Source organism: Myotis lucifugus, unplaced genomic scaffold (assembly GCF_000147115.1).
Source record: "Myotis lucifugus unplaced genomic scaffold, Myoluc2.0 scaffold_175, whole genome shotgun sequence".
NCBI classification, from domain to species: Eukaryota; Metazoa; Chordata; class Mammalia; order Chiroptera; family Vespertilionidae; genus Myotis; species Myotis lucifugus.
The window spans coordinates 1,779,362-1,795,657 of record NW_005871223.1 but is presented as its reverse complement, the minus strand read 5'-3'; the positions used below and the strand labels follow the sequence as shown (position 1 = coordinate 1,795,657).

The 16,296-nt window shown below is 36.7% G+C and overlaps 1 pseudogene; it reads left to right on the top strand.

Moving 5' to 3' along the window:
• The first annotated feature begins 15,866 nt into the window (after nucleotides 1-15,866).
• On the top strand, nucleotides 15,867-16,040 carry LOC102431398 (annotated as a pseudogene).
• Nucleotides 16,041-16,296: the final 256 nt, after the last annotated feature.

The following is a 16,296-nucleotide window of genomic DNA, read 5'->3' as shown; positions in this document are numbered from 1 at the left end:
CAGGAGCATGGGGAGGTGGAGAAGCCCTTAGGGGAGATCTGGCCAACAGCTGCTGCTCCCACCTGCTGACAGCGCTGAGCAATCAGGGCCAGCACCGGATGCCGGCAGCAGGTGCGAGCACCAGGCAGGACCACAGCACATGGGAGCAGATAATTTTCAGTGACCACCAGAGGCTCACCCCGATGACAGCACCCAGCGCCCTGCCTTCCTTGGTCTGGTGCCCTCCGCTCACCTGCTCCACCATCCCGCCATGTTCTGCACGTGCCCCCTTGGTGGTCAGCACACGTCATAGCGACCAGTTGTTCAGTTGTTTGGTTGTTCAATTGTTCCCCTGGTTGTTATATTTGCATTTTAGGGTATAGATGATAGATATAGATATAGATATAGATATAGATATAGATATAGATATAGATATAGATAAATTGTTATGAACATTCATCACAATTCTTTATGCAGACATATGTTTTTATTTCTGATAAATACCTAGGAGTGAAATTGCTGGATTGTATGGTAAATGGATGTTAAACCTTAAAAAACATGCCAAATTATTTTCCAAAGTGATTGTAAAATTTTACTTTTCCTATAATAATATAACAGTTTTAGTTGCCCCAAAATACTGGCAACATGCGGCATTGTGCATTATTTCATCTTTAGCAATTCTATTAGATATATAATGGCATTTTATGATTTTATTTAATTTGCTTCTCCTTGCTGAGTACTGATGTTGAACATATTTTCATGTGCTTATTAATCATTTATGTATGCTCTTTTGTAAGTTTTTAGTTCATATCTTTTGCCCATTTTATTTTTTTAGATATGTTTTTATTGATTTCAGGAAGGAAGGCAGAGGGAGAGAGAGATAGAAACATCAATTATGATACTCATCTATCCGCTGCCTCCTGCACACCCCCTATTGGGGATCGAGCCTGAAACTGTGGCATGTGCCCTGACCAGGAATGGAACTTTGACCTCTTGGTTCATGAGTCAATGCTCAATTTCTGAGCCACACTGGCTGGACTCTTTTACCCATTAAAAAAAAAATGCTTCTCTTGTTTAGTTGTTAGAGTTCTTAATATATTCTCCATATAAATTGTCAGACATGTGTATTGTCGGTACTTTTTTTTACAATCTGTGGCTTTGCCTTTTTATTAATGGTGTATTTCAAAGACCAAAAGTTTTTAATTTTGATGAAGTCTAATTTATCTTTTTTTTAAGACACATGTTCTTTGTGTCCTAAGAAATTTTGCTTATCCAATGATCTAAAGAATCTATTCTGTATTTATTCTAGAAGTCTTTGCAAAAACTCTAAGCAACACTTTATAGTATCTCTTAAAATTTAAATTATTTTTAAATTTATATGTTTGGGTTTTTTATAATTTACTCTTTTTTTTTAATTTCCCCAATATATTTACCTTCCCACAGTTTGCCATCATTATATATTTTTTAATCTATTGTTGGGAGTATTAAAGATGTCCCCCTTTTTCCCCGCTTAGCCCCCCTCTACCAGGTCCCATCCCACCCTAGGCCTTCACACCCTACTGTCTGTGTACATAGGTAAGATCTTTGTTTAACTTCTTCCCTCTCCCCTTCCCTCTGAGATTCATCAGTCTTTCCATGCTTCCATGCCTCTGGTTCTATTTTATTCACCAGGTTATTTTGTTCATTAGATTCTTATTTATTTACTTTCTTCCATTTCTTTCATTTGTGACATGTTTCTTTGTCTCCCCATTTTGGCTGCTCCCTTTTGTTTGTTTCTATGCATTAGATAGAGCTGCTATGTCTCCTGGAGTTGGTAGAGTGTTCTTGTGTAGTAGGTGTTCTGTAGGGCCCAGTAGCTCAGCCTCTCCAGTCACCTGAGCTGGGCACTCTAGGTGCACCCCTGTGTGGGCTGTGTGCACAGTCTTGTAGTTGAGCCTTGACTGCTGTTGGTATCACTGAGAGAAGTTGACCTCCAGGCCAATTGGATGTGAGGACCAGCTGTGACTACAGTGGGAGAGCTGCTATGCAGGAAATATCCCTATGGAGCAGGACTTGCTTCAGTGGGGCTTTCGTGCTCATTGAGTCTGCCCCTTGAGTGTGTCACTTGTGGATGTGTAGAGTTGTAATTGGTATGGTCTGAAGCTGTCCACTGGGTGCACTGGCTCTGGGGCATCCAGGGAGGTGCAGAGTCAGCCACTTCCTGAGGCAACCTGGCAGGAGCTACAGAGGGATTTGAAGAAAGCTGCTATTTGCCATTTGTATTGGTCTTGGAGGTTCCCAGGTGAGGCCCAGCTATAAATTAAGACAGGCTGGTGCTAGTGCCAGGTCTTGGGCCTTTATTGTAGGATTGGAGGACACTGTCACCAGCTGCAACTTGTTTGATTTTAGCAAAGTCTGAAGCTTAATCCAGGACAGGCCTTCATATGGAAAAGCTATTGCAAACAGCTTGGGTAGGGCTGTAAATTGGATGGGGTAGGGTCTCAGGGAATCCCCGGGGCAGAGAAAATAGTGCTTCAGGCTGATGGAGACTCAGATATGGATGCCAGTCAGCTCTGCAACAGGGAAGGTCCCAGCACAGGAACAATGACCCCTGTGAGAACCCCCATCTGTGAGGGAGCCACCCCCAAGTTCCTGTCCCAATTTTAGACAACCCAGTTCCTCATATGTGTTTGGGTCCCCCAAATCTTCTTGGTGCTGGGAGTCTAAGTTCATGCTCTGGCCCTTTAAATGAAACACCTGGTCTCCAGCAGCCTCCATCTTCCTCAGCCATCATCCCCACTGGTTTTTACAGCCTATACTTGTGGACACTTCTCTTCCCAGCTCTGGAACCCTGGGCTGTGGTTCTGGTGTGGGGCTGTTCCTCACGGGCAACCTCCACAAAGACAATCTAACTCCAGACGAAAAAAAAAGGCACACATGGTGTGAGACTAGCTTGTTCTGCACCTCCCCCCTCCTACCTGTCTCAGTGTGCTTTCTTCTTTACCTCTGGTTTAGGACTTTCAGTCAGCAAGCTTTCAGATGGTTCTGAATGATGGTTGTTCTGTATTTTGTTGTAATTTAGATGTGGTTGTGGGAGGTGGTGAGTACAGGCATTTACCTCTGTACTTTACTCTTGATTTCTTTGATTTTTGGCTTATGTAATGTAATTTTTTAGAACTCCAAATATTTAGAGGTTTTCTAGATATCTTTTTAATCTAGATTTCTAGTTTAAATTTGTTATAGTTGGAAAAGATGCTCCACATATGGTATCAACCATTTGAAATATTAAGACATTTTATGGCCTTCTATATGATCTATCTTGGTGACTGTGATTTCAGAAGGCAGAAATTAAGAGAAACAGAATAATATCAATTTTTATTTTTACTTTTGAATATGTGTACTTGTTTCAATCTGAAATATTAATTGTCAAATAACAGCATGAAATTAAAATTTTTCCAGGAACATGCATAATAAATTTAGGAATAAGAAATTGATCTATATATAGCAAATTACATGTTAATATTTGGAGATTTATCCTATTGTAATTCCAAAAAATCAACAAAATTAACTTCACCATGTCAAACTTCATATTCAAATTCATTTTTCTTCTCATATATTTTAATAATAATATTACTTTTCCAGGTGGCATGGCTCAGTGGTTGAGTGTTGACCTATGAACCAGGAGGTCATGGTTCAATTCCTGGTCAGGGCACAAGCCCAGGTGTGGGCTTGATCCCCACAGTGGGGCATACAGGAGGAAGCCAATCAGTGATTCTCTCTCATCATTAATGTTTCTCTCTCTCTCTCTCTCTCTCTCTCTCTCCTGAAATCAATAAAAAATATATTTAAAATAATAATAATAATAATAATAATATTACTTTACCAAGTAACCAATTAAAATTCTTCCCACATTAAGAAAAATGTTGAGGGAAATTATCAATCATGTAACTGAAAATTCCTACCTTTCCATAATGACCTAAAAGTAGAAATAAGTTGAGGTTGAGAGAGCACTATGTTAGATTCTCCCAAACCCCATGATAAAATGGGAAGACAATAGGAAATGATGAATAGTAAGTAAAAGAATGCTTGTTTTTTAGTAGATTGTCGTCCTCAGTGAACTCTAAAGTATTGACATTACAAAAAACAAACAAACAAACAAACAAAAAACATGTTAACCAAAGTCCTCAGGTGACGACCATGGACTATTGAATGAGGCAGTGGAGCTGATAAAGGAGCTTGGATGACTTTTGGGCTTGGTCTGGGTTTAGGTACCACCATACATCATTTGTTTATTCAATGAATTAATCAATGACTCTTCTTCACACCGTTGGTAGATTTTTTCCCCCTTTGAATATTCCTTTGGAGTGCTCTATTGATGCCATGCAATTATATGTTAGGAGTTGGCAGTATTAAAAATCTTGTATGGCAAGAGAGAAATGAGAAAAAAAACTTTGCTTTACTTTTAAATTCAAATTAGCTTCCTCAAACTACAGCTGAAATAGATGATTTTTTACCTTTCTTTAAATCATAATTTATATCTTTGCAAATTACCACCATCAGTGATGTCAGGCAGCACAAAGAAATGTTTCTGTTTCACATAGTGGAGAACATGATGCCATTATGGTGGTTTGCAATGAATTTGGGCTTCTTTACTCATAGATTTACAAAATCCTCAGGCTGGTCACAGTTATGTTCACCTGGCAAATTTGTGTTGGTTTTATCTTCTTTCCCCTCCTTATTACCTATAAATTCTAACTTCCTTTCTGTGGCCAATTGATTATTACACAGAGTAATATTCTACATGGTTTTTAATGCTACTTCTTTTCCAGACACTGTTCTTTTAACGGTCTTAATGTCAGCAACCTGTAACTCAGTAAACTGAGTTTTACATACATTGCACATTCACATAAATAATAAAGAGTTATGTCTTTCCTTTTGGACCCAGAGCTATTTGACTCCAGCCTATTAAAAACAAAATGTGACTAATTCAATCTTTCCCTCACTCATTTGTTTATTCATTCATCACATTGAGTATCTGTTATATGCTTGGCATTTTCAAAATATTCAAGATATATAAGGGCATATAAAGATGAAATAAAAAGAGGCCTTGATTGTTTATGTTCCATGTGTGGGAGGGTTCTCCCCTCTGATTTGCTTCCAGTGAGGTTCAATCCCAATGTTGTCGTGCTAGCAGTCCAGTGGTCAGGGATTCCTTAGTCCAGAGGCTGGGTCTGCCTTGAGTCTCACACCGTGATTGACCCTGTTCTGAGCTACTTCTTTTTCCCATTGAGCTGGTCCCACAGGTGTCAGCTGTAGGCACTTAGGCTCCTACTGGCTTTTGCCTCACTGAGCAGTCTGGGATGGTTCCTGCAGCAGGGACCCAAACTGCTGTTTCTGATGAATTAGATCAGGCAAAACTCAAAGCCTCCAGAGAACTGCCTCTGATTGTTTTCAGTCTACTTAGCATGTTCTTAAGATTCATCTATGTTATAGTATGCATCAGTACTTCATTTCTTTTTATGCCATATAATATCCCATTGTATGGATATAATACATTATATATATATAAAATCAATGGACATTAACATTCATGTATAAGCTTTTTTGTTGTTATATATTTTCTTTTTTCTTGGATATATAGAGTGAAATACTGGTTCATATGGTAATGCTAAGTTTAACCTTTTAAGGAACTGCTACAAACCATGCGTAAGGGTTCAAATTTCTTCACATCTTCACCAATATTTGTTATTATCTGCTTTTTTTATTATAGTCATTCTAGTGAGTGTGAAGTGCTATCTCATTGTGCTTTTAATTTGCATTTACATGTTAGCTAATGATGTTGAGCATCTTTTCAGGTGAATATTGGCCATGTATATCATCTTTGGAAAATATCTATCCATATCCTTTGCTCATTTTTTAATTGGATTATTTGAAAGCCCTTATGTTTTTTTTAGCCCCTTGTTGCTTCAGAGCCCAGGCTACCCAACTTTCAGGCTCTGGAATGATTATTCAAACAGCATCCCTCTTTCTTTGAAATAGATTTGCTGATAGAATTTTAAGGGAAAGACATTTTTATCAATCTTATTAACACTCCTATATGTATGATTGATGGTATTTTGGTACACCCAAATAAGTATTGATAAGTATGTTTTCTTTTTTTATAAATGAAATTTTAATTGTGCCGTACAGAATCCTTTCCTTGCCGAGTATCACCCTCACTATCTCAACCCTAGGATTTTGTACTTTGTCTTTGTATGGCTTCTGCTTGAAATGTTCTCCTCCCAGTGATATTCATATGGCTACCTCCTTTTTTTTCTTTTAGCTTTATATCAAATGTCACCTCTGAGAGGAATCTTAGCCGACCACCCCTTCAAAATTTGACTCTCAATTACCTCTCTTATCATTCTCTATAATATTACCAAGGTATAACATTACCATTATATTTTCTTTATAGTGTTTATCATTATCTCTAAGTATGTATTTACTTGTTTACTCCTTTATAGGCTCATTTTTTTTAAGAATATCACATGAAAACTAAACTCTTTTCTCTCTTGTTAACCTTTCTATCTTCAGAACCTAGGACCTTGTCCTGAGCTAAGATATTCTCAATGAATTATTAAATGAAACAAGGGCTCATTTGAAACCCAGAAAAATTCATGTCAAACCCTGACTATGAAAGTGAGTTAATGGAATATGAAAAAGTTTAGTCCTAAAATCAGAAAAAAAAGAATGAATGCAATTAGAAATACTATTATGTGTCAGGCATTTAAAAAAGTGCTTTATATGCATTATCTCAAAGTGTCTTTTTAATTACATTTTGGGGAAAATTAATATGAAATGCAGAATAGAGTTAACAATTTAAGATCTATTTTCTATATTCTGACACTGTCTTTGGAAAAGAGATGGCTGATCTAGGTTTGACAGCATGTGCTTTTGAGTCTTGGTTCCATTATTAACAAGCTGTATGCCTTTAACAGATACTTAACTTCTCCTTAACTCAATTTATACATCTGTCAAATGGGAACAATGCTATTCTCTACCTGTTTTACATGGTTGTTTTAATAATAAAATAAGAGACTTGAAAATATAAGTTAATGTACAACTGTAGTTGATGTGACTACTATTGTATATATTCATCTATTTAAAGAATCATGCAAACTTTCTTACCTATCTAAATTTCCTTTCATTTTACTCTTTGTGGATTTCTCTTATCATACCCCCACCCCAAGAAACCCCAATGTAAGATGTCCATGATTAATTAAGCACAATGGTGGAATAGAGTATTTAGGGATGGAGAGCCCTTTCATTTAATAACTTGACCTTAGTTTACAAACAAAAAGCAGTGCATTTTAGGTAGAGGGTTGACTTAGTGACATTTCTGCCTTCAGATTTTAAATATCCTTCAATTATACTAGTATATGCATTAGTATAAAAGATGTCAATTACACTGTCTTAGTTGAAAACATTCCCCCAGTTAATTTACTGTCAACATTTGGTCTCCTGAATAAAGACTCTTGTAACTTTAAAATCCAGAGCAGGTTGCTCTTTGTATTTTTCCAAAAGATCTCTTTTACTCAATTTAAACCTTTTTTTTGCTATTTGAGCAGCTTTCACCTAGCAATCATCATCTGCCTTTGAGGGAAAGATTTCTGTTTGCTCACTGCTTCACAGCAATGCTCCTAGCTCCTCTCTGACTTGTGTCCCTTGCAAAACCTTGATCACGGTTGAGAGAATCTATAGTGGAATAATCTAAGGACTGTGGTGTGCTGAGGCCTGTCATGTAGAAGTCATTGTACTAGTAGATGGTTAAGCTGCCCTTTATATTGAGGAGGAACTAGGTTGAGGGAAAAATGGAGGCAGAAAGCATGCATCATTTTTTAGATTTGGTCTTTTTAAAACTGGCTTTGTGTCTGTTGAAGATGACAGAGCAGAAAGGGCTGATCTAGAAAGAACTGTTATTTCTGTAATTAAAAAGAAGCAGAATCAAAAGAGAACTATTGTTCAAGCTGGGTTTGCATTACAGCACATGTTTAATTATCAGCCTTTCCTTTATTAACCCTGTTCCTCAAAATGTCTTCTTCCAAAAAAAGAAAGAAAAAAAGTCTTCTTCCCTTTACAACCACTGGAAAATAAAATGTGAGGATTTTTTTTCTTTGTGCTTAGTAGATAGCATTATCTACCTCTGTGGGTCAACATGACCTTAACTTTCATTTCATTATATATCTACAATAGTGTCTTATCAGTGGTTCCTACTCTTTGGTATTTGTATAATGTTTAAAGAATTAATGTGAATCAGTGGAACTTAGCTCTTAATAGCAAAAAAATCAAATTATGAGTTCTTAGCAATTTTTAGGTTCAAATTGCTTAGATTCTTTTGAACTAAAATTATAAAATTACTCTTGTGCAGAAAAGGTAGAAAGTGAAGGAATTAATTGGCAACTAGTAGGATTACTATAGGGTGGAGAAATTGTTTTATACTTGTTCAGATGGAAAATAATAGATGATTAGTTAATAATAATACAAGAATAAACTGTTTCACATACTCATAACTGTAAGCCTACTTTTGCCCCATTCTGTATGTCTTCACTGACCATCTCAACATCAGATACTAAGCCTCTCACCTGCAAATAACTAAGATCTGAATGTATCACAACATTGCTAAGAAAACCAGTTACATCACATTAAGGTGGGACTGAAGTACAGGAACATATTTACAAAAGACTGTAATCATTGGCTTGGAGATATTTTTAATATGATTGATTTTTACTTCAGTGTTTCTCAAAGTGTAGTCCATAGACCAGCAGCAGCACCTAACCTAAGAACTTGTTAGACCAGCAAATTTTCTGGCCCCATCCACATCTACTGAATCAGTCTCTGGGGATGGGATCTAGCAATCTCTGCATTAACCCCTAGAGTGCGGGGGGCGCAATCACGCTCCTCCGGTCTTTCGCCAAAAGTGCCGGGAGCGCTATGGAGCTCCTCCTGCAGTGTCACTATTAGATGCTAGTAGGTCACTCTTTATTGACAGATGGCACCTAAGTGCAGATTACTTATGATGCCGAATGTTTGTAGTTCTAAAATTGACCACTGGCATTTATCTGCCTCATTTTTAACAGGTACTATGATTTTATGAAGTTTACTCAGATTTTGTAGCCCTAAAGCTTCGAAATGGCATCCAGTTCTAAGTCTGCTTTTGTTAGTGATGATGATATTGCTAAATATGTCAATTCTTGCTGTGAAGATGACGATTTTGTGGAAGATTTTGGAGAAGGGTGTCCCTCTATTTTAACATTATATGTTTTGTTCAAATTTTTTTTCTACTAGTATTTTATAATACAGTCAGAAAACAATATATATCAAAGATGAAAACAAATTTAGTAAAGGTTTCCTTAAGTTTTTGAATATGTAACTTCATTTACTTGCGATTCATAATTTTTTTCCTAAACTGCTGTAAAATCAGCAAAATTGCCTTGGCAATTTTAGCATACTTCCTAGGATATTGGTTGGCACTCAAAGGGTTAACAAGATTTCCTTAGAATACTGATCTTGAGAGTCATTGATCAGCTTATTGATTCTCAAACTTTACATAAGAATCACCTGGGGAGCTCTTAAACATACCAAGGCCTGGGTTCCAAACAAAAAAACACTTAAATAAAAATGTTTTGGCATTGGACCCAGGCACTGATCTTTTTATAAGCTCTTCAGATGGCCCCAATGAGCAGCCAGGCCAAAGTTCAGAATAGTATTTTTCAAACCTGGCTGCTTCAACAAGATCTCACTTAAATGATTGGTAAAGTAACTGATTATTGATTACTAGATGTATCAATATTTTCATTGATTTCAGAGAAGAAGGGAGAGGGAGAAAGAGATAGAAACATCAATGATGAGAGAGAATAATTGCTTAGCTGCCACCGGAATGCACCCTACTGGGGATCAAGCCTGAAACCTGGGCATGTGCCCTGATGGGGAATTGAACTGTGACCTCCTGGTTCATAGGTTGATGCTCAACCACTGAGCCACACTGGCTGGGCAAAACCAATAGATCTTTATTATACAATAAAATGTTGACTCATTAGTAGTCTGAATCAATTATTTCAAGTGTATCTTATTAATAAGAATATCAGTGGATTCAGCATAAAATTTTCTAGTGCTAAATGTTATGCATAACTGAATTTTGTTCTGTATCTTCAAGAAAATTATAATAATGTTCTCATGCACTATCAACAAAACATATGTACTTTTGTGAACTGTGAATTTTCTAATTAAATTTTACATGTGATAACATGATTTTTACATTGATGATACTTTGTTTAAACTACCAAATGTCAGTACTTCACTACAATTTTATTATAAAATGCACATTATCATTAACTGAACTTTGATTTTTAAAAAAGCCTAACAAATATCAATTAGGCTTAACATTTAGTACTAGAAAATTTCATGCTGAATCTACTTTGATTTTAAAAATCAAATTAGCTTTAGTTGCATATCATGTTTTACAAATAAAGATAGACTTGTATAAAGAAAAGGAAAAACAAAAACAAACAAACAAATCCCCTAAGCCCTGGCCAGGTAGCTCAATTGGTTAGAATGTCATCCCGATATGCCAAGCTTGTTGGTTCAATCCCTGGTCAGGGTAGATACAGGAATCAATCAATGAAAGCATAAATAAGTGGAGAAACAAATCAAGGTCTCTCTCTCTCTCTCTCTCTCTCTCTAGTAAAAGCAACAACAATAAAACCTAGCTTCACTTTATAAATCACCTGGTGAAACTTCAGAACATATTGATATCTGGGGCCCCACTATGTAACACTGAATCAGATACAAACTTCCAGTTATAACATAAATTAAGCTCTGGGATGTCATGTACAGCATGGTGTATATAGTTAATAATACTGTTTGTATTTTTAAAAGTTACCAAGATAGTAGCTCTTAAAACTTCTAATAACAGCAATTCATAACTTTTGGAAGCTCACTATATAACTTCCTTATGCAGTCACTGTTATGCTATAGGTGAAAATATTTGGATAGATTAAATGGTATCTCTAGGTCTGTTCTCTTGATGCAATTTATTATTTAAAGATTGCGCTAACGATAAAATTTTATGTGCAACCTTTCTCACTTACCATGTTTTTAATTTAGTTCAACTCTTTTGACCCTGTGGCATTTTACAGTTTCCCACTAGGGTGGATCACCTGATGCAAGCCTATTTTTAATGAATGAGTTGATGCTTTAACCACAATAGGTGAAGGGAAAGAGTAGGGTCTGGTGTGCACTAGGAGTGAAAGCCCAGAAATAACTTTCAGGTCACAGATAATTGCTGCAGAAGCCATGTCCACATTTAGGGAAGAGCAAGAATTCCTCTAGGATCTCTTCTTAGTCTCTGACTCCACGATGCAAAAGAGTAAAAGGTATAAATAGAATGCAAGGGACACATATCTTCCCATTTTTTAGTCCATATGTCTGTTAGGTGCCAGGCAAAGCAGACTGGCATTGATATTTACATTGTCTCATCTGATAATACATCAACACAAAGGCACCTTAAATTTTTGTCCTGTCTCATATGTCATTCAGATTTCAATGATTGCTTTCATAAAGAAGTTTGTAAAGATATATTTAGCAATTGGTGTGAATCTTCTGCATCTGATACCAAAATGCTCATCTAGGTCATCCTTGATAGCTACCTCTTGTCAATTTCCTATTTGGAATCTTCTACCATACCCCTTAATAGCTTCCTTGAGAATGGCTCTTAGGGATCACCATTTCTCCGCTACTAACATTTGCCACAGTTCCAAGTCTCTATCCCATTCACTGTTATTACTCTCACCGTCTTTTAATATGCTGCTTTGCCACAATGTTATCCTATATCTGATGTCAACTATAGAAAATTAAACTGTCCCACCATGTCACTACCCTGCAAAGTCTTCAAATCTCCTTCAGGATAAAGTAGAAGTACTTCTGCATATTTCAGATTTTTCCTAAATGAATGCATCCTCTCTATCCAATCTGTCTTATGGTCTGCAAGGCAAACTCTTAGCTCCAGTCAGCTGGTCTTCTCATTCTTTTCCATACATAAAAACATTACTGCAATTGCCATAACCTAGCAGCTTATGTTGGCCCTTCCACAATACACCTCATATCTCCATCTACCCAAGTTGTGTCGATACCTCAGAGTTTAAATGAAATAAAAATCCCACATTGAAGTGTCCGTTCCTCTTTAGGGTTCTCTGAGTGCTACAGTTCTCTGCTCTGGCATTCTCTGGCCTCCTGGTATAACTAAAGTCCTTATCTCAGAGATTAGCCCTTATTTGCTCTTTCTGTGAATAAAGGTGCTCACTCAATTTTAAATTTGTCCATTTATCTCCTAACTAAATAGTAATTTACAGGTTGGGGCATATGGATGGGTGGGAGGTGATCAACCAAAGAACTTGTATGCATATATGTATGCATAACCCACGGACACAGTTAATACGGTGGTGGTGAAGGCCTGGGAGGGAGGTGGCAGTGGGCTGAAAGGGGTCAATGAGAGAAAAAAGGAGACCTATGTAATACTTTCTACAATAAATATTTTTAAAGCAATAGTAATTTACATGATGGCAGGGACCCATCTAGCACTAACTTTATGGTAAGCACTTTGCTATATGTTTTACATGGCTTGTATAGATTATTTTATTTAATCAAGCAATTCTAGGATACGAATATTATTACAATCTCACATTAACAGATAAGGAAAGTGAGACACAGAGGTTTAAAAAACAATAACAACACAGATTTCCCCCAAAGTAAATAGTTATTAAGTGGAGAAGCTGGAAGCCCAAGGTATTTTCCTGACATCATTAAAAGTTTCCCAAACCATTTTTAAAATCTTTATGACTGAGTTAAAATTATCTAGACTTTTAAAACAAACTATTACAGAGGGAAGGCAAGGGGCAGGTGAGAGATCAATCAAAGTGATACATGATTTTTGGACTGGAACACATGGTGTTCCCCTGGGTAGGATAGTTCCCTGGATTTTTTGTCCGTTGGAGTCAAAGAATGAATCCATGGACTGAAGATGATATAGCAAAGGTGGAGATTTATTGAAAACAAGTATAGACTCCCACATGGTGAGGGGGAAAGAGTCCCATAGAACAGATTCCCATGTAGGGAGGAGGAAAGAGTCACACTGATTTCCTATTTCCACGGTTTATAAAGGCTGCAGTTAATGTGCCCTGATATCCCCTCTCAATATTCCCTTTTGAATTGGTTACTATAGTAACTCCTGAGCTCAAAGGTCAAACATCATATGGGACATGTGATGCCGCCTCCCTCATTGTTCTCCTATTCCTTTTGAGCTTTCTTCCTCCTTCTTTATTTTGTAAATATAGACCTTTTGGCTACTTCCAGTTCCCTTGTCTTATGCAAATGTAATTGCACCTGGCTCCCTTGTGTTATGGAAATATACCTTCTCCCAGCTCTTTTATCTTAGAGAAATATAATTTTTCCCAGTCTGTAGTCCTGTGTTTTTTCATGGACCCCCAATTCTAAAAATTCCCTAAACCTGCCTATATCCCCCTAAAATTCCTATTTCAAAAGGACTTGTATGCATGCATATAAGCATAGCCCATGAACATAAACAGTAGGGGGAGTGAGGGGATGTGCTTGCGGGGGGGAGGGGGGGTGTTGGGAATGACCAGGAAGAGGTCAATGGGAGAAAAAGGAGACATATGTAATACTTTAAACAATAAAGATTTTAAAAACTATATTAAATACTAGTAGCCCGGTGTACGAAATTTGTGCACATTAAAAGGGAATTAATTAGCGGAAATATTTTAATATTGCTATTTTCCCTTTCTCTATAATAGAAGTGTGAGAGATGAAAGGAAATCAGTAAAATGTATATGAAAATAATATGTAAATGTATTAATAAATAGTAACAAAAGGATATAACAACAACAGAGGCATGATATAAAAATGACAAAAACATGATGTGAAAACAACAAAAACATGATATAAAAACAACAGTGATGCAAACAATGACTGATAAAGTGATTAAACTTATTCTAATATCTCTCTGTACACCACATTAAGAGTGAAAACACTTTCAGAGTGCTTGACTAATTTCCCTTGTGATGAAGTATTTAGAGCTTTAACTGTAACGTCACATGCTCTTCAAACTTGAGAGAAAGCAACATATAACTGACCATGTGCGAAAATGGGTTCAGGTAGGAATATGCCTACTCTGTCTAGAGTTTGTCCTTGTGATTTATTAATAGTCATCACAAATGCTGGCATCACGGGAAACTGTCGTTGAATCAATTTAAATGGAAGGCCAGTGTCAGATGGGGACAAATCAATTCTTGGAATCAGAACAATCTCTCCCTCTGCAGATCCTGTTAATACTTCACCTTCGATAATGTTAGGTCGTAATCTTTTGATAATAAATCTGGTACCATTACAAAGACCCCATTTACTATTGAGATTTCTCAATAGCATGATGATTGCACCCACTTTCAATTTTAATTTATGGATGGCATTCCCAAAGGAGTAATACTATTAAGAAATTCGATGGGTAAATTTTCCTTTTCAGCATCATCTGTGGAATCAATGGAATCATCACTCAAATATGTGTGAAACTCTCCATCAAGTATATCCAAAATTTCTTCATTTACTTTTTGAATGTGCTCATTTTTTGGACAAAGAATTGCACATTTAGATATATTTTTAATATTATCTATAGATATAGTTTTTTAAAGGTAGCTTCAATAATAGATCCATTACAAATCATTTCACAGGGGATTTCAATAATATCCATTCCTAAATGAAAACTGCTATCAAGTTTGCCATCCCCAAGTTTTACTGACCATTCACTATAAGCAGAATCCTCTGAACTCACATTTGTTGTAAGAGACAACTTTCTGAAACATCCCCAAACATTGCAGTACTTTAAACTCGTTTGTACTATGGCCGATCGCATAGCATGCGGTACAATACTTACACAGTGTCAAAAATCCCCTCCAAGAAGGAGAACTTTCCCACCAAATACAACATTCAAATTTCTCTTAGTAATCTGTCTATGGCATTTATAGCATGATTGGATGCCATGGTGCATTCATCAATAATGAGAAGTTGGGCCTTTTTAATAGTTTTAGCAACTTTACTGTTTATATCGAGTCTAGAAATTGAAGTTTCATTTAGTGGAATGGGTAATTTATATTGGGAATGAAAGGTGCTTCCACCGAGAAGTAAATTTGCAGCAATTCCTGTAGATGCTGTGGGTAAAACAATACTGCCACGACCTCTACTATAATGTTTTAAAACTTTATAAAGATATGCCTCCACACTCAGAGGGCCAGTTCCTGCCTCAAACCTCACCTTACCGGAAACAGCTCGGGGGCGCAACTGTTGCTAAGAGGACCCAGGACTCAATGCGGCCACACTCCGAGGGTGGGTTCCTGCCTGAAACCTCGCCGTCCTCGTGGGAAACAGCTCGGGGAGGGTGCAGCCATTTCCAAGACGACCCCTGCAGGACTGACTTCCTTCTGGTTGGTCAAGCCTCGGTCGTGACATTACACCCAGGGTTTTTATTATATAGGATACTTTCTTATTTAGTAATAAAAATAAAACAAACTCATTCTTTGAGGAGTGGTATTTTGGTTTTTGAATCTTAAATCTTTCTTTGGCAAGCAGAGACACAGAAGTAAAGAAAACCCATACATTTTATTACCATAAGTAGAATAATTAATTTTCTATTCAATAAAAATGACTATTGTTGATGGTTCATGGCATATTGCCAGCATGTATTGAATCTGAGAAATCAAAATCTTAGACACTAAATCAAGCCAAGACCCTGAACTGGCTAAATGACATATTAGGAAGAATATAAGATTAAAGATGAATTGTGCAAGTGAGAAGAGTGTATCAGTCCTATGGACACCCAGAAGGACGTCCAACCCCCAAAGCAGCAACCAATGATATATATCTGTGGAGACTGTCACGCAGAAAATGAAATACAATCCAGGGATCCAATCAGATGCAGAGAATGTGGATACAGAATAATGTACAAGAAAAGGACTAAAATATTGGTGGTTTCTGATGCTTGATGAAACAGAACTCAGAAGAATATCTTTATTTGCATTTGGATTTGCTGATAATGTTGTATAGTTTTTGATGAGTATACTTATCTTTATAGATACAACTATATACACTCGATTTCATTTTTAAAACCATATTGTATTTAGGTAACTACTAATAGTTTATAGAAATAATTTTTTGTTCAATTAAAAAAAAAGATGAATTGTGTGACTTTTCCAAGGTTAATTACAGAACAAACATCTAAGTACAAAGTGGTCTAGTATG